This window comes from Neophocaena asiaeorientalis, unplaced genomic scaffold, assembly GCF_003031525.2.
Source record: "Neophocaena asiaeorientalis asiaeorientalis breed wild unplaced genomic scaffold, Neophocaena_asiaeorientalis_V1.1 scaffold268, whole genome shotgun sequence".
NCBI lineage: Eukaryota > Metazoa > Chordata > Mammalia > Artiodactyla > Phocoenidae > Neophocaena > Neophocaena asiaeorientalis.
This window is the reverse complement of record NW_020173979.1, coordinates 3,316,662-3,337,554: the sequence shown is the minus strand read 5'-3', so window position 1 is coordinate 3,337,554 and position 20,893 is coordinate 3,316,662.

Here is a 20,893-nt window from a genome sequence, read left to right as displayed (position 1 = left end):
GGCCTTGACAGCCAGGTGATCACAGGCCATACCCTGGGCGGCAGCCACAAAAACGGGGCACCCAATGTAAAGATGCATGTACAAGCTCCCCTCTGGGGAATACTGGCCCTCTGGAACACCGTAGAGGGAGAGCAGGAAGATATACCCACCCTCCAAGGTCTCTGAAGAAAATTACAGCCAGCCCCTTAGATATGTGTTTAATAAGAAGCCTGTTCTTCAGGCTACAGCTGTGAAGATAAACTAATAGACCTATTTCACAGAAAGACTAGGTGCCTCAGTCTGTTGCCTCTCTGCTGTGCCCTGGGGTATAGCTGGTTAAGAACTCTTTATTTGCTGTTACAGTCCTGTGGGACCCATAAGCATAAATCCCCCTGGCCACCAGAGCCAGGCAACCTAGAGGTGTCCCCAGGGTGGCAGCAGCAAAAATCATGGTGCCAAATGAGGGTGTAAGCTTCTTTCTGGGAGTCACAGGCAAGCTGGAACAGGGCAGAGGGAGGGTGCAGAGATGGTAACCACCAGCCTCTATCTTTGGAAAATAAGCAAATAAGCCTCTTTCACAGAAAGTCTGTGTGCTTTCCAATCAGCTGCCTCCGTGCTGGGCCCTGGGGTGGGTGAGTCTGCCAGTCTGAACCCTTCAAGAATGATTTCTCAGTGCGCTGAAGACTTGTGGGTCTCATGAAGGCAAGCCCTGTTGGCTTTCAAAGCCAGACTTTTGAAGGGCTCATCTCTCAGGTGCAGGTATTAAATATTGGGATGCCAGATGTGGGGTTCAAAGCCTTTGCTCCTCAGGGAGAAGCTTGGGGTTTTTGAGATACCTCCTAATTGTGGATTTGTAAGTCAAGGGTGGGGTTTATGGCAAAATCGTGTCTCAGCCTCTCCTGCCTGCTTTTTGATGTGGGTTTTTTCTTGTTCACCTGATGTGTAGCCATTGCTCAGCTAGTATTGGTCTCTTACAGAGGAAATTTTTCCATGTGTAGCTGTAGAATTGGTGTCTGTGGGAAGAGGTGAGTACAGGATCCTCCTACATTGCTGTCTTGAACCAAATCCCAGACAAATCTTTTTTGGGACCACACTTCAACCCACTCCATTTGTCTTCTGGCCTCCATCTCTTCTGATGAGAAGTCAGTACTCATTGAGGTTGTTGTTCTCCTGTATGTAATTTGTCACATTCTTCTCTGGCCGCTTTCAAGACTTTTTTTTAATGCTTCGGTTTCAGCAATTTGACTGTGATGTGCCTGGGCATGGTTTTCTTCATACTTATTCTGCTTAAGATCTGCTGACCTTGAATCTTTAAATTTATATCCTTCGCCAGACTTGGGGCAATATCAATCATTTCTGCAAATATTTTTCTGCCCTTTCTCTGTCTCCTCTTTCTGGAGATTGTCCTACAGGTCCCTGAGTCTCTGTTCACTTTTTTCCTCATCTTTCTTCTCTCTCTCTTCTGATTGGGTAATTTCTTTTACTGAGTCTTTCCTCTGTCACCCCCATTGTGCTGTTAACTCCATCCAGTGAATTTTTTACTTCAGATATTGTGTTTTATTCAATTCTAGAATTTATTATTATTTTTAAAATATGCGTTCTCCTAACTTTCATTCGTTGCAAATCTGTTTTCCTTCATGCCATCGAGTATTGTTATAATAAACACTGTAAGATGTTTGTCTGCAAATTTCAGCATCTGGTCATCTTAAAATTGGTCTCTATGGACTGTCTTTTCTCCACAGAGTGGGTCACGTTTCCCTGTTTGTGTGTTAAGTAATTTGGGGCGGTACCCTGGATGTTCTGAAAGTCATATTGTGGAGACTGGATTCTGTTATATTCTTCTGAAGGGTGGTGGTGATGGTGGTTGTAATTTTAAGCAGGCAGTTGGTTTGGTTGAATTCAAACTTTAAACTCTGTCTCCTGGACATCAGCTCACATCTCAGTTCAGTTCTTTTATTCTTGGCTGGGCTGCTTGCAGTCAGCCCTGTGCATGCGTAGGTTAGGGGTCACCTAGAGTCTGGACAAAGCTTATACACACAATCTGGGGCTTCTCTCTCATCCTCTCCTTTCTGGCATATCCCTCCTCACTTTGCTGCCACATAATTGTCCTGAAGTGTGTTCTCTGGTTTTTAAGGCCAAAAAGACTGAGAATTTTCTTTCAGGGTTTGAGCTGCCTTGCATAGCACCAACTGCACCCTACCCTCAGGCTAAAAGCCACAAAAATTGGAAACTCATCTCATACTATTCTCTTCTTTCAACTTCCAACTCCCCTCCAGTATACACCTGCTTTTATTTACTCTCGTGTCTTTAGGTCATTTGTTGTTGTGTTTTTGTTTTTATTTTCCATATTGGTCCAGAGTTTGTAGTTGTTATCTGTGGGAAGGTGAGAGTTAGTCATCACTCAGAGTATACCTAGGTTTTTTCCTTCTCCATCAGCTGGTGGAGAAAACCTTCCTCTCCCAGTGAAGCCATAGGTATCAGCTGAAGGAGAGGCATTAATGGGGCTCAAAACTGGTAGCCTATTAAGTAACTCAATGGATGGGTTGGAGCGATATTCTCAAGGGCGGAATGTGCCATCTGTGAAACTGGAAGAGGCCTGGCAAGCATGGTGCTTCTTTTTTAGCATTAGGAGTTGCAAGGTGCAATAGTAATTCCTGTACTCTAAAGGGGATGTCCTGGCATAACATGCCCTGGATCATTGAGCACTTCAAAACTATACTTGCATAGTAAGATTTTTATCTCCCAACCTCTTGGAGCACATGGTCTTACTGGGACATATAGAGTAATGGCCACTTCTTGCTCATCAGGTCCAATTAATATTATGTATCCATATAATGGACCACTGTGATGATACGTGGAAGGTCCAGAAAATCAAGGTCCGTTTGGACTGTGTTTTGACAGAGAACAGGAGAGTTCACAGGAGAGCCCTGAGGTAAGATTGTCAATGTATACTGTTGTCCATCTGTAAATGCAAATTGTTTCTGATCCTCCTTTCTGATCAATATTGGAATATTAGGTCAATAGCCACATACTATGTAAGAGAGGCTATGTTGCTTCCTTCCAGTATAGATACCAATCCAGCATAGCAGTTGCCTTGTGGCTGCCCCTTAGCTAAGTTTGCAGTAGACCACTGTCATCTGCCATATCTGTCTGGTTTTTACAGGGACCAGACTGGCAAATTAAAATAAGATATAATGGGGACTACCATCCTTGCATCCTTTAAGTTTTTTAGGTTAGCACAGCATTTGACCCAAGAGGCAGTATTGTTAGTGATTTACTATCTTAGCCAGATTCAGAGTGATGGGGAGGAAGATAGCAGTTCAGGGGCTTTCATTTGGCCTTTTCTACTGTAATAGTCCTTATTACATAGGTCAAGGAGCTAATGTGAGGGTTCTTCCAGATGCTAAGTATATACAACCTGATTATACATTTAGGTACCAAGGAAATGACTACCAGATATATCTGTGAAGACTTCGGACCCACTGTAACGAAGTCCAGAGCCAGGACTTACATATATTACCTGACCTCCAGAGTCCCTGCTTTAATGATGAGTCTTTGATGTGCTTTAGTTTTGGAACTTCTACTCTCCTTCTCAGCACTGTCATGGTAGTTCCATCATAGTACCTCACTTAACGTGGGCATCAGCTTTCCAAGTATCTAAACACTATCTTACTATTTGGATCAGTTCCAAAGCCTCTTTTCAGCATATTAAATATTGAGTCCTGGAAAAGTATCTCCATGTCAACAAACACTCCTTTAATCAGACTAATAGTCCACCACCCCTGACCCTGGTTCAGCATCCTCGGTACATTTGCAGGCAAACACTCCTGGCTTTTGCTGCTACATATTAGCCTGGTCCTGTAGCTCCTTTGGTGAATAATTCTTTTCCACCCTGAACAGGCCAGCACTTCCCCAGGTGGGTCGTGCTGAGACTTAACCCTAGTTATTGGCCTAGGGTCCAGAAGGGGATGTGTAGGAAGATCTTGAGGAAGGCAGATACTGTTTTGCAGGACATCTGCCTCAGGTAAGACCTCTGCATAGTTTCTGCAAGGAGGCGTGCTGCTGTTGTCTTCTAGCGAGGGGAAGTAACTCGCTTTTGCATGCCCAGAGTGTTCAAATGGATCTCAGGTTCAATATTCTCAAGTGCATCTTTCTGGATATCCCTATCCCAAGTCTCAGCGTCCCACTTCATCCCTATCAGGGGCCTAACTTTGGTGTAGGAGACTTATTGAGGCTGTAAAGTTAGCCACTGCTGAAATTCTACTATTCTTACAGTATAGCCTTGTGCCTGGTCTTTAGCACAATTTACCTTCCAGCTACAGTAGATGACAGTCTTTTTTGAAAGCTGCTAATGAGACCTTCTGATTTTCACATCTTGCCTTAAAGTGGTAATTATCTGCCCTGAGCTTGTCGTCTTCTCTCTTCCATGTATCAGTAGCGTCCAGCAATAATGAACTAATTCCATAGTCCTTTAAGTTATTGTTTCCTCTGTATTGCACAAGCCCATACAACTCTTTTCAGTTGTACCTGATTCCGGTTTACCACAGGTACATGTTTTAGTAATGTCAGCGTTATGGCATAGCAGGTGATAATAACACTACACTTACCATCACTGATGGCATCTTTATTGCCATCTGACCAGCAAGTGATCAGATTCCAAAATCTCATCCTTAGAGTCTGTTTCCTGTGACCACTACGAGTTCCAAATGTCTTAGGTAGGGTTCTTCAGAAGCAGACTATGAAATGGGACTTCATGTGCAAGTAATCTATTTAGGAAATGCTCCCAGGAAAAACTGGAAAATGAATAGGAGAAGCAGGATACAGGAGGGGAAAAGCCAAGCAAGTGTGTGATCTCAAACAAAGTCCCATGGAGGGTAGCTTCAGCTTGATGCCACAGGGGAACTTTGGAATATAAATTGGGCCTCAGAGTTTTTGTCCTGACTTGTTGCCAGGAAGCTGGGCTTTCACACTCCCACACCAGTCAGTCACTGGCTAAGGCCCATCTCAGGGTGGGTGGATGTAAATTCCCCGAGCACTTCTGACTCTGCCTGTGGGCACAGTGGCTCCGGTAGCCCTTGAGTAGGCCTTTGAAGAGTCTCAGGTGTGGACTGCTAGAAGCAAAAGACACAAGCTGGGGGAGGGGCAAAGAGAAACCTTTAAGGGGGACCTGGGTGGAGCCCCAGGAGTATCCACTGTAAGTGCTTACCTTTCCTTCCCTCCATAACTCCTCTTTTACTCCTCCAGTCCTGGGGGAGCCAGACACAACAGAGTGAGTGGGGAAGAAGAGAAGAGCGAAGTGGCAGAAACGATGAAGAGGCAGATTAGTTGGGATAGGCTAGGTTATACTGCACTAACAAACAACCCTAAAATCTCAGCGGCTTATCACAATAACGTTTATGCTTTCTTATGCCTCGTGTCCTGTGTGGATTGACAGCGGGCTGTGCTCCACATGGTCACTGGGGGCTAAAGTTGTTAGAGGATCCACCGTCTTGTTCTGCAATAGCTTGAACACACAGCTTCCCGGGTGATTTTTTTTTCTTTTAATTGAAGTATAGTTGATGTATAATATTATGTTACAGGTGTACAATATAGTGACTCACAATTTTTAAAGGTTATACTCCACTTATAGTTATTATAAAATACTTGCTGTATTCCCCATGTACAGTATATCCTTGTGGTTTATTTTATACCTAATAGCTTGTACCTCTTAATCCCCTAACCCTGTATTGCCTCTCCCTCCGTCCCTCTCCCCACTGGTAACTACTAGTTTGTTCTCTATGTCTGTGAGTCTGCTTCGTTTTTGTTATATTCACTAGTTTGTTGTAATTTTTAGATTCCATATATGTGATATCATACAGTATTTGTATTTCTCTGCCTTCTTTCATTTAGCATAATGCCCTCCAAGTCCTTCCATGTTGTTGCAAATGGCAGAATAATTCTTTTCCGTGTGTGTGTGTGTGTGTATGTATATATATGTGTATATACATATATATACACACACACATACATACACACCACATCTTCTTTATCCATTCATCTGTTGATGGACACTTAGATTGCTTCCATATCTTGGCTGTTGTACATAATGCTGCTGTGAAAATTGGGGTATATGTATCTATTCAAATTAGTGTTTTTGTATTTTCTGGATACGTACCCAAGGAGTAGAATTGCTGGGTCATATGGTAGTTCTATTTTTAGTTTTTTGAGAAACTTCCATACTGTTTTCCACAGTGGCTGCACCAATTTCCATCCCCCCCAGTAGTGTACAAGGGTTCTCTTTCTCCACAGCCTCACCAACGTTTGTTATTTGTGTTCTTTAGCCGTTCTGACAGGTGTGAGGTGACATTTCATTGTGCTTTTGATTTGCACGTCCCTGATGATTAGTGATGTTGAGCATCTTTTCATGTGCCTCTTGGCCATCTGCATTTCCTCTTTGGAAATATGTCTATTCAGTTCTTCTGCCCATTTTTTAATCAGGTTGTTTGTTTTTTTGATGTTGTATTAGCTGTTTATATATGTTGAATAGTAACCCTTGATTAGTCATATCACTTGAAAATATTTGAAATATAGGGAATCAAATGGTGTAGTTGGTGAGTATCATCCCGACCATTCCTGTCTTTTTCACTGCAAGCTTCTAAGTCTAGTTTAAGCTTGAGCTGGATGAGAAAAAGTTTAAATCAAATGTGAAAGTAAAACTTGGTAACTAGACTTGCCAAAATAATTTTAGAAAAACAATGGTATTTGCCAGAGATTTTGTCACCAAGGCAGGGGAAAATGGTTTTACCTAGCACAGAGGATGTGAAAGAATTAAAGTTCCTAACAAAAAACTGAAAATAGCCAAAATGCCTAACTATATAATAGTGGTTAGGTAGATTATGTACATTGACAGGTGGGTAGGTTACTTAGCCATTTCAAACTATGTGTTTCCCGAGAACTTTTAGTGGTCTTGTTAAAATGCTTATGATGTAAGGGGAAAAGTTAGGATATAAAACTGCATATGAGAATTCCCATCTCTTACCTGGATTACTGTAAAGGCCCTACTTACCACCCTTCTGCTGCTCCAGTATGTTCTTTATGTTGCAGCAGTCACCTGTCTCCAACATAAAGCCAATGTCACACATGACCTTCAGGATAAAATCTCTGTTTCTTTTCATAGTTTACATATATCTCTCTGGTCTGTCTCTCCTACTTCATTTTTCTCAACTACCCACTTCATACCCTATTGTCAAATTTATACCCCCAGGCCAGACATTTCCTCCGAGTCCCAGATGTATGTAGACAAGCAACATCCCTCTTTGGTTGTGTCACAGGCATCTCAAATTTAACATGTGCAAAATTAAACTTGGTTTTTTTGGAGGTCTCACTTTAAAATTGAACTTCTGATTCCCTCTCTTCAGTACACCAGTGTCCTGTGCCCATCTTTTCTAACTCTATAAATGCTACCTCTATCTACCCGGTCACCAAAGCCAGAAATTCAGGAATCACCCTTGAGTCTCAGCTCCTTTCTAACTTCAGCTTGCACTTGGACCCTCATGGTCTCTCTGATCCCTCACTATGTCGTGGTATTTCAGCCTCTCAACTTCCATTTCTAACTGGTTGTTCTCTGAGTATACCCCAGTTCAAATCACTAAGAGAGAGATTCCAGTTGATTCAGTTTTGTCCCTACTAGTTTTTTGATGTCCTGAAGGAGGAGTCAACCCATCTTACTGGTTCTACCGTTTCATCAATTTTTTAGCATGTTTCCTCTCTCTCGGAATTGGTAAGAAAAAGGTTTTGCAAATTTTTCAAAGTCTTATCCAAAGTGAGAAGACATGGACAAGTAGAGGTAGGAAGGATGGAGCTCCAAACTAATTTAATGATTGTTGGAGGCTTATGACAACATCCGCTCTTGTGCCTATACGCTGAATATTTCATTTCAGTTACTCTTGTTTCATGTCTAGACTTTTTACTTGTTTCTTTTTTTTCTTAATAAAACTTTTCTTCAGATATAATTCACATACCATAAAATTCACCCTTTAAAATTATACAGGCAAATCTCAGAGATATTGTGGGTTCAGTTCCAGACTGCAATAAAGTGAATATCACAATAAAGTGAGTCACATGAATTTTGTGGCTTCTCAGTGCATATAAAAGTTATGTTTACACTATACTGTCATCTGTTAAATGTGCAGCAGCATTATGTCTAAAAATGCTTAATTAAACCTTAATTAAAAATACTTTCTTGATGAAAATGAAAAAACAATTACAGTAGTAACATCTGAGATCACTTATCACAGCTCACCATAACAAATACAATAATAATGAAAAAATTTGAAGTAGTGTGAGAATTACCCAAATGTGAAGCAGAAACACGAAGTGAGCAAATGCTCTTGGGAAAGTGGTGCCTCTAGACTTGCTCAATCCAGGGTTGCCACAGACCTTCAAGTTGTAAAAAACACAGTATCTGCAAAGTACAACAAAGCGAAGCACAATAAAATAAGGTATGCCTGTACAACCAGTGGATCTGTTTTTTTGTTTGTTTTTTAGTATATTAAGAGTTACACAACCATTACCGCTACCTGATTTTAGAACACTTGGTTCCTTTTTAAACTTTCGTTTTTAGCTCTCTGCTGAACATTTCGAACCACGTCCTGTCTCCTCAAACAGTGATTTTATCCTCAGATTACTCCAGTATCTGGCACCCCGTTGGTCAACTTCTAATGTTTTTTCTGCCGACTTTAGCTTTAATATTTTCCTCTGTGCCTAGTTTTTTTTTTTTTTTTTTTTTTTTGGCTGTTTGGGTCTTTGTTTCTGTGCGAGGGCTTTCTCTAGTTGCAGCGAGCGGGGGCCACTCTTCATCGCGGTCTCTCACTATCGCGGCCTCTCGTTGCAGAGCACAGGCTCCAGACGCGCAGGCTCAGTAGTTGTGGCTCACGGGCCTAGTTGCTCCGCGGCATGTGGGATCTTCCCAGACCAGGGCTTGAACCCGTGTCCCCTGCATTGGCAGGCAGATTCTCAAGCACTGCGCCACCAGGGAAGCCCCCCCCCCCAAGTTATTTTTTAATTGTGTGCTAGACATTTTATTTGTAAAATTGTTTGCAGAAATCGTTGAAACCTAAGATGATGTTCCCCTTCAGAGAGGATTCACCTTTGCTTCTGCCTGGAGCTTGTAAGCACTAGCAATACTGCATCACCCGAGGCCAATTTTAGGGGTTTTGATTATTTGAAGGAGAACTACAGTACCTATGAGGCCTCTTAACATCAGGTTTACTGTTATTCATGGGTGTAGCCTTTGAGGGCCCTACAGAGGCAATGGTTTCACTTGGGTCCCCTCTGTCCTACCCTTACCAGGCTTCTAATCCTTGTGCTCTTGGCACTGGGAGGTTGTCAAAAGCTGTTATCCACTCTGGGGTCAGCAAATGCTCCCAGGGTAAAATACCAGCATCGTCCCTCTGGCTCTCCATCCTTGCTTGAATAATTCTGGTAATTCTTCACTATCTTGTAGTTCTCATATGCCTTCAAGTAGATGTGTTTGTTACCGACCAGGGTCCTTGGCCTTCCTTAATCAATAGAAATTGATAAGAGACCAGACAAGAAATTTAGGCCAGGCTTTATTGGGGCCCCTGCTGCAGCAGGGGGAGAGCAAAAACAAATAACAGGTTCCCTTGCTCTCTCGCTCGCTTGCTGAGCGGGGGCCGAGCTGGTTCCTTATATGGGGTGAGGGTAGGGGTGTGTCCAAGGGTCGGGCCCAAACTGTGGTTTGCCCACCCCTTACGTGGTGTTGTGTGGAGGGGGTGTGTACAGTACCCTTCTTTTGCTCCTGTCTCCCTGCTTTTGCTCCCGGCTCTTCAGAAGTGGCAGTTGGGTTTTTTTGGTTTCTTTGTATCTTGTTGACCATAATTTGCCCCAACTGCGTGGGCATGCATGCAGTTATTTTTAGTTCCTTATAGTTTCTTTGTATTTTGTTGCTTGAGGAGACGTTTGTCCAGGTGCAAGCATTGCAGCACCGTAGCAAAGGGTCCCAGGTCCCTTGTCTCATCCCCTGTCTCTTCCCTGCTAAGGGATTCTACACCCCTTATTCTTAAGGGGTAAGGGGCCAAAGGTCTGTTCTTCTGAAACTTCTTCTTGCAGGACAGGGGCTGTAGGCCCTAGCCTACCCTAGAGGTACAGTTGCTGACTGTTCCAAGGACCTGTAGGGAACTGGGCCATCCTCCGCTGGAATGCGCTGAATTCCTTGAGCCATTATGAGTCTTACTTGAAACTGTTGGAGCCTAGAAGACACAAACTTAACCAAAAAGTTAAATAAACAAGGGCCAAAAAGGGGAAGGACAAAAGTAGCCATTAAAGGGCCTAGAAAGGGAAGGAACTAGCTTAACTTCCAGAGGAATTCTTTAACTGCTGACCAGACAGTGGAGGAGATAGCACCCCTACCAAAATTATGAAGCCACTCTGCCTGGTCGTGTATTTCCAGGTGCAGTAGGAAGTATTAGTTATCACACAAAGTATCTGTCGGTGGTGCCTGTCTTTTGAATGAGTATCTCAGATTTTCCACTGGCTCACAGGTGTATTGTTCTTTTGCGACCTGCGGGGTTTCTGGATGTCAAAGCTTTGGTCTGGACAAATGTACCCAACTAGCTGTCCCTTGCAGGTTGACAGCAGTGGGGGTGGTTAAAGTTACTTTATAGGGGCCCTTCCATTTTGGCAATAGTTGGCCTTTGGGGAACCCCTCTTTCCAGGCTTTAAGAAGAACTTGGTCCCCGGGGTTTATTTGTGAAGGAATTGCTCCTTCCTCTATATTTTTAGTGGGAGCGGGCAGTGCCCTGTGGGCATAGTCCTGGATTGCCTTCTGAACTTGTCCTAGATTAATAACGAATCTCAGGGCCTGGTTCACTTCCTCATCCAGTAGAATGTCAGTAGTTAGAAAAGGCCTCCCATAGGTCACTTCAAATGGGCTAAGACTCAGACCACTCCTGGGGGCTACACGGACCCCGAGGAGTACAATAGGAAGAAGTTCCAGGGTTCATGAGTTTCTTGGTAGAGCTTTGCTAAGGTTTTCTTTAAAGGACGGTTCATTTTCTCTACCTTCCCTGAAGACTGTGGGTGCTAAGAGATGTGTAGCTTGTAGTCTATCCCTAGGGCAGTTGTGAGCCCCTGTGTGATTTTGGCTATAAAAGCGGACCCATTTTCGCTTTAGAGGGACTTTGGAAGTCCAAACCAAGGAATTCCTTTCAATTGGGACTTACACACTTCCATAGTCTTTTCAGATTGCGTGGGGAAGGCTTCAGCCCATCCTGTGAAAGTATCAACAAACAGCAAAAGATATTTATATCCTGATCGCGGGGGCATTTGGGTGAAATCTGCCAGTCTTCCCCCGGATATGTCCCTCCGTGTTGAATTGGCCTGAGTAACGAAGGGGGAATTGGATGGGCCTGTGGGTTATTCCGGGCACATAAACCACAGGCAAGTGTTACTTGTTTTACTGTTCCTTTAAGCCCTGTCCCTGAAAAAGTCTTTTGCATCAGGTTCCACAGTGCATCCCTCCCATAGTAGTGGCATCATGTAAGCTCTTAGTGAGTTTCCATGGTTGGGCCTCAGGGATTAGAACCTTATCCTCCTTTTTATACCAGCCTGTGCTTTCTTTCTCATAGCCCCATTTCTCAGCATTTTCTTGTTCCTATGGGGAATACTGGGGGAGGCTAGCGAGTTCACGGGGGCCAATCACTAGGGCCATGACTTGTTCAGGTTCCTACAGTCGAGCTGCCTGTTTTGCAGTTTGATCAGCTTTGCTGTTCCCTTGGCTCACAAAGGATCCATCCCTCTGATGGCCCCTACAGTGGATTACTGCTACCTGGGTTGGGAGCTGCACTGCTTCTAAAAGATCCAAGATCAAATCTTTATGTTTTATGGGGGAATTTCTAGCGATTAACATTCCTCTTGCTTTCCAAATGGCAGCATGAGCCTGTAGCACGTGGAACCCATATTAAGAGTCAGTGAAAATATTTAATTTCTTATCCTTCCCTAATTGCAAAGCTCTCATTAATGCAGTTAGTTCAGCCTTCTGGGCTGATGTCTGGGGTGGCAGGGCCTTGGCTTCTGTGACTTCATCTAGACTAACTATGGCATACCCCACCTTCCAGGTTCCCTTTTCTAGAAAACTGCTCCTGTCAGTAAACCGTTCGACCTCAGAGCTGTCAGGAGGTTCATCGAGAAGATCAGGCCTGCTGGAGTAAGTTTGTTCTCTGGTCTCTATACACTGATGCAGTAAGTCTCCACTCCCGACCTCTGAACGCACAGTTGCTGGGTTCAGGGTTTGGCACACCTTTAAGGCAATGCCTGGGGTGTCCGTTAGGAGGGCCTGACATCTTGTTAACCTTCCTCCAGTAAACCAATGATGTCCTTTGACTTCCAGCACAGATGGTACCTGATGAGGGGTTAATACATCTAAGTGTTGTCCCAGGGTGAGCTTGGAAGCCTCATTAGCCAACAGTGTTGTGGCTGCTACTGCCTGCAGGCAGCTTGGCCATCCCAGGGCCACTGAGTCCAGTTTTTCTGAAAAGTAAACCACTGGTCTCTCTCTGATCTGGTCCCAGCTTTTGGGTCATGAGTCCTAGTGCTATCCCTGACCTCTCGTGAATGTATAGGGTAAAGGGCTTGTCCAAACTTGGAAGTCCCAGTGCTGGTGCTCTGCTCAACTCAGTCTTTTTTTTTTTTTTTTTTTAATTTTGGCTGCACCAGCTCTTTGTTGCAGCATGTGGGATCTAGTTCGCCAACCAGGGCTCAAACCCGGGCCTCCTGCATTGGGAGAGCAGAGTCTTACCCACTGGACCACCAGGGAAGTCCCTCAACTCAGTCTTTAGAGTCTCAAAGCCCCACTGGTGGTCCCTATTTCATTGAAGGTTTTCCCTTTCTTCTCCCTTTAGAACCTCATATAGGGGTTTTGCTGTAAGGCCATAATTTGGAATCCAGATACCACAGAACCCAGCCATCCCGAGAAAGCCTCGGAGTTGCCTCTTTGTGGTTGGGGATGGTTATATACTAATTGCCTACGGCCAGGGCTCGTGCCCCTGGGGTCAAAACAAATCCTAAATATTGAACCCTTGTTGTGAGATCTGAGCCTTAGTTGGAGAGACTTTATATCCCCTTTTTGCCAGAAAATTTACAACCCTAACAGTATTTTGATCTGAATCTTATTTGGTCTCACTACTTATCAATAGATCATCAACATATTGTAGGAGAGTTCCCTTCTCAAGGCTCAGTTCCCTCAGTTCCGTAGCTAACACATTTCCAAAAAGATGGGGCCGTCCCGAAAACCCCGCGGAAGCACCGTCCAGGTGTATTGGGTAGCCTCCAGGGGGTCAGGGTCCCTCCATTCAAAGGCAGAAAGGTATTGCGTTTGGATGTAGGGGAATACAGAAAAATGCATTTTTGAGGTCCGAAACAGAGAAATACTGGGTGCTCCCTGACACTTGGGTGAGGAGGGTGTCAGGGTTTGTTTGCCACCAGTGGGTGAATAGGGATGACTGCCTCATTCACTGCTCGTTAAGTCTTGCACAGACCGATACTCCCCGTTAGGCTTCTGAACGGGGAGGATCGGGGGTATTGCAAGGGGATTGGCAGGACCTAATGGGTCCGTGTTCTAGGAATTTGGTGAGCAGTGGTTGGTTTCCCCTCAGGGCCTCAGGCTTTAAAGGATATTGTCTTTACCCGGAGTATTTTTCCCCAGGCCTTAACCTTATTTTTATTGGGGGAACACATTTTGCCGTTCCTGGCACTGAGGTATCCCAAACTGCAGGATCTACTTGTTCTCTAATTTCTTGGGGGATGTCTTGGGGGGATATTTTGATGACCAGCAAGTGGGTCATCTGGGGCTACTAATAGATGCATTCTCTGTTTGAATTCTCTACCTCCTTGGACTTCACCCTCTCCTAAGCTGTCCTACTAGCTCCTAACTTATTTAGCAGATCTCTCCTGAGGAGGGGGACAGGGCATTCTGGCATATACAGAAAGGAGTGAGTAATAATAATGGACCCAACTCTGCAGGCAAGGGGAGACGTAAATCGCCTTACCTTTGGCTGTCCATCAACTCTCATCACAGTAGTCATGGCTGGAGAGGCCAGCCGGCCAAGTCAGGAAAGAGCAGGTGGCTCCAGTGTCTACAAGAAATTCAGTTCTCCTACCTGCCACATCGAGGGTGACCCAGGGCTTCACTGGAGTGACGAGGATGGACTGAGTGGGATCTGGAGCCAGGCAGGCGCTTGGGCCCCGTCAGTCCATGTGTGGGAATCTCTCATCCGAGACATTCCTGGGGAACTGGGGCCGGTCGGGGTTGCCCCTCCAGTGTCCCACAGGAGGGCGCTCAGGACATGCACAGAGCTGATCTCCCTGTGCTATGCGGCTGCTTCCCACTAGCTATCTATTTTACATTTGGTAGTGTATATATGTCCATGTATATGGAATTTAAGAAAAAAAAAACGGTTTGGGCTTCTTGGCAGTCTGTCTAGCCTTCTCGGCCCTCCGGGATCCCCTGGAGGTGGTGGGTGAATCAGAGCAGCCAAAAGCTGCATTTTCTTTATTAGCCTCTTATCCTTCTTGGCTTCCTCCGTTAAGTCTCAGTTATCTTAGACCTTGAAGGCCTCCTCCACCAAGGTTGACAATGGGGTTTGGGGCCCAGCCTCAAGCTTTTGTAATTTTCTCCTGATATCAAGAGTAGCCTGGGTGATAAAATGCATGGCCAACAGTGTCCTTCCTTTTGTGGGCTCAGGGTCTGTATCGGTATACTTCCTGAAAGCCTCTGTCACCCGGCTCAGGAAGACTGCCCGGGTTTCATCTTTTTCTTGTGTAACCTCTCAGACCTTATCAAAATTTACAGGCTTCACCATGCACCTTTTCATTCCTTCTGATTGACAAGTAATTTAATGTCTCATCCTAGCCTGGCCTACACGATCTTCATAGTGTGGGTCATGTTCTGGGACTGCATCCCCACCCACCTGATAAATTTGGTGGGGTAGATTGGTGGCCAGTAGGCCATCTGCATGTTCCCTGGCCTTTTTTAGTATACCCTTCTTTTCATCCAGGGTGCAACAGTGGGCCAGAATAACCATGATGTGCTGACAAGTAAGAGAGAATGTTCCTATAAGTTTCCCTATGCTGGGATGTATTCCTTGAGATTGAGCATCTGTAAAGCCTACGATGCGGGCTACTTGAAGTGGCCAATATGTAATCTGTAACAGTGTCTGGGCTGCCAAGGCCTGGAGTGATGGGAGTCCTAGAGGTGCAAAAAGGAACTCCTGGAGGAATTGGAGTTGGGCACAATGGAAAATGCCACAGGAGTCAGGACCTGAGGGCCTAGAGGTGGGAGTATACCCCCAGGGGACTTTTTTTCCTTTTTTTTTTTTGGACATAGAGTAAGGTGAGAGTCTAGGCAGGAGAAGAACCCAAAACCCTTTCCTCTATTGTTTGGTGGCTACAGTAAAATTGGGGAGAGCCTGATGATTCCATCTGACAACAGGCAACAGTGAGTTTGGACAGTGTTTCCCATGTAATTTAACAATTACTTTAGGATTTCTCTTTGGGATGCTCCAGGGGTCCCTTGGAGCACCCCAAAGTTAGCTGGAGGTCAAAAGAATTTCAATTAGAATTTGATATTTGGGAAGCCTGTCAAAAATTTTAAAAAGTTTTAAAACACCTGGTCAGACAGGATCATAGGTTGCTGTGAAACAGTACTTATTTCTTGAGCTAAGGTGGAAAAAAGATTTCAAAAATAAATACAGATCACTTAAAGGCACAGAAACTCACACAATCTGTTATCAAAAGCAGCATTCCAGGAAAACTTTGTTCTCTTATGAGAGAGAGAAACCAAATCCAGACCTGCATCAGCCTACTCTTAATAACATCCATTTACCTAATTAAATTTAATCCAACCTTAGAAAGTCCTGACCACATACAAGATTCTTTTTCAATTGTTCCTTTTCCACAAATCTACTGCAAATTTCTGTAGCCATATTTTGTCCCTTATTCTTTTCCCATTCAGAAATAACCAGATCTAGGACAAAATTAACCTTTTTCCTTTTAACAATATATTTTCGTTCCTCATACCTTCTTTTCTGAAAACACACATCCTACTCTCCTTAAACAACCATGAACTGTCTTTTACAGTAGAATTCCTTGATTGGAATATCCCATAACCTCTAGAAACTTGTATCTTCCCAAAGCACAATTTCTTTCCTTAATGTGGTGCAAGACATGTGTCTAATAAACCCAAACATTTTTAGTTTCCCTCTCACAAGAAGACAGCACTAGGTAAATTTAGACCTGTTTAGCAATTAATGTTCCAATATTTCATCTTATTTGGAATGGTCTGGATACTCAGTGGATTCCTATCATTCAACTTAGTTTAGTTTCAAGTTACCAAAATTTGGAGGGACTATTTAGATGGACATTTCCAAAACATCATTATTCCTATAGAGTTTACCAAAAAGCTCTTATCCCAGTTATATTTACTTAAAAGTTTAACTATATCAGGTTATTCTACTTGTTGACAGATTTTATAACAGAAACAATATGCACTTATTGACTTGCAGTAACCTTAGGTACGATAAAAGTATTGATATTATACTTAATGTTAATGACTCTAAAGAGAGGTCTGTATTAATTAAACCCACAGACTTAAGCTAGACAAGTTAATTTTTACATAAAGACAGAACCAGAGATCTCATAAGAAAGAAAGAAAAGAGGAAACAAAGAAGGGAAGAAAGAAAGGGAGGGAGGGAGGGACAGTGGGGGGAAGGAAGGAAAAGAGAAAGAAAGAAAGAAGATAAAATAAAATAAAGTAAAATATAATAAAGTTATTAAATTAAAAAATAATTATTAAGAAACAAAAATTTTTTAAAAAATGGACCGATAGAACCTTAGGACAAATTGTGGAAGCAAAGCTATACAGACAAAATCTCACACAGAAGCATATACATATACACTCACAAAAAGAGGAAAAGGGGAAAAAATCATAAATCTTGCTCTCGAAGCTCACCTCCTTAATTTGGGATGATTCCTTTTTCCGCTCAGACAGGACGGGGTTAAAGGAGCGCCGATGTGGGGGCTCTGGCTCACTCAGGCCTGGGGGAGGGAGGGGCACAGAGTGCGGGACGAGCCTGCGGCGGCAGAGGCCGGCGTGACCTCGCACCAGCCTGAGGCTCACCGTGTGTTCTCCCGGGGAAGTTGTCCCTGGATCCCGGGACCCTGGCAGTGGCGGGCTGCACAGGCTCCCCGGAAGAGGGGTGTGGATAGTGACCTGTGCTCGCACACAAGCCCCTTGGTGGCGGCAGCAGCAGCCTTAGCGTCTCCCGCCCGTCTCTGGGGTCCATGCTTTTAGCCGCGGCTCACGCCCTTCTCTGGAGCTCCTTTAAGCAGCGCTCTTAATCCCCTCTCCTCAAGCACCAGGAAATAAAGAGGGAAGAAAAAGTCTCTTGCCTTTTCGGCAACTCCAGACCTTTTCCCGGACTTCCTCCCGGCTAGCCATGGTGCACTAACTCCTTCAGGCTGTGTTCAGGCCGCCAACCCCAGTCCTCTCCCTGCGCTCAACCGAAGCCCGAGTCTCAGCTCCCAGCCCTGCCCATTCCGGCGGGTGAGCAGACAAGCCTCTCGGGCTGGTGAGTGTCGGCACCGATCCTCTGTGCGGGAATCTCCCCGCTTTGCCGTCCGCACGCCTGTTGCTGCACTCTCCTCCACGGCTCCGAAGCTTCCCCCCTCCGCCACCTGCAGTTTCCGCCCGCGAAGTGGCTTCCTAGTGTGTGGTAACCTTTCCTCCTTCACAGCTCCCTCCCACTGGTGCAAGTCCCGTCCCTATTCTTTTGTCTCTGTTTTTTCTTTTTCCCTACCCAGGTACCTAGGGAGTTTCTTGCCTTTTGGGAGGTCTGAGGTCTTATGCCAGCATTCAGTAGGTGTTCTGTAGGAGTTGTTCCACGTGTAGATGTATTTCTGGTGTATCTGTGGGGAGGAAGGTGATCTCTGCGTCTTACTCATCCACCATCTTCCCCTCGTCCCCCTATTTTTTAAATTTTTTTTAAATTTGTATTGGAGTATAGTTGATTCACAATGCTGTGTTAGTTTCAGGTGTACAACAAAGTGAATCAGTTATACATATATTGGGAAAAGTATACATATATTACGGAAAAACCCAACATTTTGGCCAACCCAATATATATATATCCATTCTTTTTCAGATTCTTTTACCATATAGGTTATTACAGAATATTGAGTAGAGTTCCCTGTACTATACAGTAGATCCTGTTGTTTATCTATTTTATATATAGTATTGTGTATATGTTACTCCCAATCTCCTAATTTATCACTTCCCTCCAGGTTTCCCCTTTGGTAACCATAAATTTGATTTCTAGATCTGTGAGTCTGTTTCTGTTTTGTAAGTAAGTTCATTTGTATCATTTTTTTTTGTGGATTCCACATATAAGTGGTATCATGTGATATTTGTCTTTCTCTGACTTACTTCACTCAGTATGATAATCTCTAGGTCCATCCATGTTGCTGCAAATGGCATTATTTCATTCTTTTTTATGGCTGAGTAATATTCTGTTGTGTATATGTGTACCACATCTTCTTCATCCATTCCTCTGCCGATGGACATTTAGGTTGCTTCCATGTCTTGGCTGTTGTAAATAGTGGTGCGTTGGGGTGCATGTATCTTTTTGAATTACGGTTTTCTACGGATATATGCCCAGGAGCGGGCTTGCTGGATCATATGGTAGTTCTATATTTAGTTTTTTAAGGAATCTCCATACTGTTCTCCATAATGGTTATACCAATTTACATTCCCACCCCACTTGAATTTAAAAGACCTCTTTTTTTTTCTCTTCTCAATTTGGGGGGCTACAGATAGATCAGGTAGTTCCTGAGAGCCCAGGCAGAATAGTTACATTGCAGAAGCAGAGGAGAGAAATGCAAACTCCTTGAGTTCAGATAGAATAGTTACGTTGCAAAGGCAGAGGAGAAAGATGCAAGCTCCTCTCCCCGCCCCACCCCCACTGCCTGTTTTTCTTTAAAATCCCAGTAAGTAGCCCAAGGCTGGAGTCTTGGGCGATGTGGGCTGTGTTTGTATTTCAAGGCTTAAGTGCTCCACTGTGCCCACAATGTCGGCGGAGACTTGCAGGAGCTATTGGACAGACAAAACTACATAAAACAAAGATACCAATGACAAAGACACGAACAAGAAGTTTTCAGGATAAAGGGGACCGGAGTGCAGGTATAAGGATCAAGGGAGAGATAAAGGGAGGAACAGAAAAGACTGAAAAAGAGAGAGACAGCAGGAAAATAAAGGTGAGAATAAACAGGACAATAGGACTTCCAGCCACTACACAGTATGAGGTTTGAGCCTCTATCACTCTCATAAATCTCCCTGCAGAGAGAGCCCGCTGGACCAGGATTTGCACGGTGTGAGGTGAGCCTCTCCCGCCTCTGCTTGTCACCTGTCAAGGTGAGCCATTGCCGGCCAGAGGGAGCATGGTCTCACAAGCTGAGAGGAGTGATGCTGTAGCTGCCTGACGTCCACGCGGAAGGATAGGCCAGAAGTAGGAGAGGACAGAGAGAGGAGAGGTAGAGAGCTATCAGGAGAGGGAAAGGGACAAGGGAGAGGGGGAAAGCATTGCCTGAATTGAGGGTACTGAGGCCCCCAGGGGCCAGGAAGGCAGACTTACCAACATGGTGATGCTGAAACAAGACGTTCAGGTGGCCACTTGTCACCCATGGGGAAGCTGCATTCGGTGGTCCCAGAAGTGCCCAGATCCCCTCCCGGGAAGGGGACAACTGCCCCACATTGGGTGCCATAAATCTGTTACCAACCAGGGTTCTTGGCCTCCTTAATCAATAGATATTGTTAAGAGGCTAGACAAGAAATTCAGGCAAGGTGAAATTTTCCCTTCCCAGGGAAGGGGGCGTGGGCATGGGCATGAGCTGGTTCCTTATATGGGGTGAGGGTAGGGGTGTGTCCAAGGACCAGCCTGGAGGGGTGGCTTAGGTGGTGTGCCCAGCCCTTTGGTGGTGCTGTGTGGAGGGGGCATGCATCGTACCCTGCTTTTGCTCCCAGCTCTTCAGAAATGAGGGTTGGGTTCTTTTGGCCTCTTTGTATCCCGTTGCGCATAACTTGCCCCATCTGCGCAGGCACGCAGTTGTTTTTAGTCCCTTGTAGTTTCTTTGTGTTCTGTTGCTCGAAGAGACATTTGCCCAGGTGCAAGCACTGCAGCAAAGGGTCCCAGGTCCCAGCCTGTCTCATGTTCAGTATTTTTGTCCAGATTTTCTAATCGTCCTCCGTGTCAGGACTGATCAGGATGACCTAGTCTGCCATCACTGGAATTGAAAGTTCTCTGTTTCATTTTTAACTAAAGACATACTTGTTAATCAGACCTAGTGAACACCCATGGTAGCACAGTGAGTTAATATACATCCATTCTATAGCCCCCAGATCCCTACTGCTCCCTTTATGGCACGAGAAGCCCAGACTGCGTATCTTGGTGTTGCAGCGTGCTGGATTCTGGGTGTTTAGGGGTCAGCTAAGGTCTTACTCCCTGCCCTCATGAAGCCTGCAGTCTGCCCTTTCCTTCCTAAAGTCTCCAACCTTTGTGAGCCAATATTCCCATTTGATTTTGTCTCTGTTCTTCTCGGCCCATCTCTTGGATTGCGACGCTCATGATTTCAACTGTCCTTCCTCTGAGTAAACTCTTTCCCAGACTTCGTACTGCTCTCGGGGCAGTAAAGGTCAGCCTGAGCCTGGAATGCCGGTCTGGCCCTGTCCTTTTCTCAGCCTCATGGCCCATAAACCATTCACTCTCAACTATAGCCCAGTCTCTGAATGCATGTGTTTTGGCACATACAAGTTTGTCCTCCTAGACTCGGCATCACCTCCACTGGGAAGCCTTCCCTGATTCTCCCA